Consider the following 2,847-nt stretch of genomic DNA (forward strand, 5'->3'; position numbering starts at 1 on the left):
TTCTGGAGGTCACTGGAGTTTGTGGTGACTGTTGCTTGCCTCCCCCACCACCCCAGCTGCCATCTCCTCCCGTTGGGCTGCAGCCTTCTCCTTTTTCTCCTTCTCCTGAGCGAGGATGCTCTCCTTCATGCTGTGGGCACTTCCTGTGCTGAGCTCCTAGTGTCTTTTCCCCTCCCGGAGTTGTTCCTGCCACCACCGACTCCTCATTCATGCTCCTGCACCTTTGCACCGTAGGCGACACAGGCACCAATATGTCCAACCGAGTGGTGGTCAGGGAAGCTTGTCATGCCAGGAACTAGTACACAGCCTCAGGACCGCAGTTGACTGCAACAGCGAGGTTAGCTTTCACAAGCACAGTCTACGGAAAGAGCCGCGAGAGCCATTATTGCACCCCATGCAGGATATGCAGTACTGTGGGTCTTGTGCTGCCCATGCTTACAAACAAGTGGATCCATCTACTACCTGGAGAATTTTCACCCCGATGCCTTCTCATCCTGTGCCTCTCTTGTGATGTGTACTTTCCAGTGTGGATATACAGAGAACACCTCTGTATGACCTTCATATTGACCAAAAGATTTTTGAGAACTATGGAAGATAGGAATGTTTGAACACATATCTCTAGACACATGAAAATGAACACAGTGTTGAAATGCATTTGCCTTATACGGGTAAAGCCATGGAAAGCCAGGAGGATGAGTTTACTATTATTCCTATACTAGTTGGAGCTTTGAGTGAATCAAAAGAACAGGAATTTGGAAAACTCTTCAGCAAATACCCAGCAGATCCTAGTAATCTCTTTGTGGTTTCTTCTGATTTCTTCCACTGGAGCCAAAGATTCTGTTACAGTTACTATGATGAATCCCAAGAGAAGATTTATAGATCCATTGAATATCTAGATAAAATGGGCACGAGTATTATAGACCAGTTAGACACTATATTAGCAATTACTTGAAGAAATAGCATAATACTATATGTGGAAGATATCACTGGAGTGTTATTAAATGCTATCACAGAGCTCCAGAAAAATGGAATGAATATGAGCTGTTTCTTTTTGAATTATGTCCAGTCAAGCCAGTGTAGAATCTGCCAAGACAGTTCAGTGAATTTTGCAGTGGCAACACTCGTGGTCCACTCAAGCTCTGAATCCCCAGAGATGCCACCTGAGCATACTCATTCTCTGTCTGGAGTCCCAGCCTAGCCCTAACCAAGATACTGGTTCTGGTTTTGGGGGGATTCTAGAATCTCAAACTAATAGAACTTTCTTCTTTTCTAGTAGCTGTAGTCCTTCCTTAATTTCAACTCATTAAAAAATGCTTTATAGTTTAGGGCAGTGGAAGGAAGGCTGGCATAAGAATATTTTGATCAAAAAAGATGATGGGGCACCTGGGTGGCTCAGATGGTTAAGTGTCCTACTCTTTATTTAAGCGCAGTTCACGATCTCAAGGTTTGTGAGATCAGGACCCACATGGGGCTCCATGCTGACAGTGTAGAGCCTGCTTGAGATTCTCTCTCTCCCTCTCCATCTGTCTCTCCCCCCCAATAAATAAATAAACTTAAAAACAAACAAACAAAAATGACAATATAAAGGCCCAATTGTGATAGTTTTTTGAAAGTGACTTGTAAATCATTTACCCTATTATTAAATTAATTTATTTATTTTTGAGAGAGAGAGAATACAAGTGGGAGAGGGACAGAAAGAGAGGAAGAGACAGAGAATCCCTAGCAGGCTCTGAGCTGTTAACATGGAGCCCAACGCAGGGCTGGAACTCACCAACCGTGAGATTATGACCTGAGCTGAAATTAAAGAGTTGGATGCTTAACTGACTAAGCCATCCAGGTGCCCCCATTACCATATCCTAAATCTGCACTCTTTGCACACTGGTGCACATAATTCCGCGCTCAGAATAGTTTTGCAAATTGTACACAAACAAAAAAAAAAAGTGGAAGCTTTTTAATAAAGAAATTGCATTTGTAAATGATCTGTATTAGAATGTAATAAATCCCCAGTTATCTTCAATTACTACTGTGTTGTACAATAGACACCTTCTATTTGAGTTGCTAATATAAAGGGCTACACAACTCAAAAAGAAAAATTCATTTCAGGGACTTTGAGTAAAGCAGAGTGTCCTCAGTGATCAGGGAAGCCCTCATCCAATAGGCTGAAGTCCTGAAAAAAACAAAAGATTTACCTCCCCTGAGCAAGGGGGAATTCTGCTGACAGATGGCCTTCAGAATTTAACTGCAACATAGGCTCATCCCTGAATCTCTAGCCTTATAGTCTTTAGATGTAAATTGCACATTTTTGTCTTGCCAGCCCCCATAATCATGTGAGACAGTTGCTTAAAATAAATCTTCATTTATATCTATATCCTGTTCTATTTCTCTGACAAATAGAGAAGAATGTTAACAAATAAAATGTATTTTTATAAGTTAAGTTCATAAGACCATTCATTTTTTTATATATCACTATTCTCCTAAATAATTGTTGATGGATCTATACTAGGAATATTGGTAAAAAGGTAATTTTTATAGATTTTATTGAAAAACTCCAAGCTGTTTTCACATGCATTGATATATCACTTTTAAAACTTCCAAGTATTTAAAATATATAATATATTCCTCATATATTACAATATGGGAAGATAAAGAAGTTAAGCAATAAAAGATTAGGCATCCTGGGACAAGGTTATAGACCTAAATTTTGATATTTAGAATTTGCTTTCACATTTCTGACTTTCAGGTCTGTGGTCTATCTACATTATTGTATTTTCTCTTAGCTTCATTCCAGCAGAGAAGTGATGTAAATTATTCTCTGTGGGGAAAAAAAAATCTGTGCTATTTAATCTT

The 2,847-nt window shown here is 39.7% G+C and overlaps 1 pseudogene; it reads left to right on the forward strand.

Moving 5' to 3' along the window:
* The first annotated feature begins 251 nt into the window (after nt 1–251).
* Nucleotides 252–1,198, forward strand: LOC132693273 (protein MEMO1 pseudogene; annotated as a pseudogene).
* The last annotated feature ends 1,649 nt before the right edge of the window (nt 1,199–2,847 follow it).

Source organism: Panthera onca, chromosome B1 (genome assembly GCF_046562875.1).
Source record: "Panthera onca isolate mPanOnc1 chromosome B1, mPanOnc1 haplotype 2, whole genome shotgun sequence".
Classification (NCBI taxonomy): Eukaryota; Metazoa; Chordata; class Mammalia; order Carnivora; family Felidae; genus Panthera; species Panthera onca.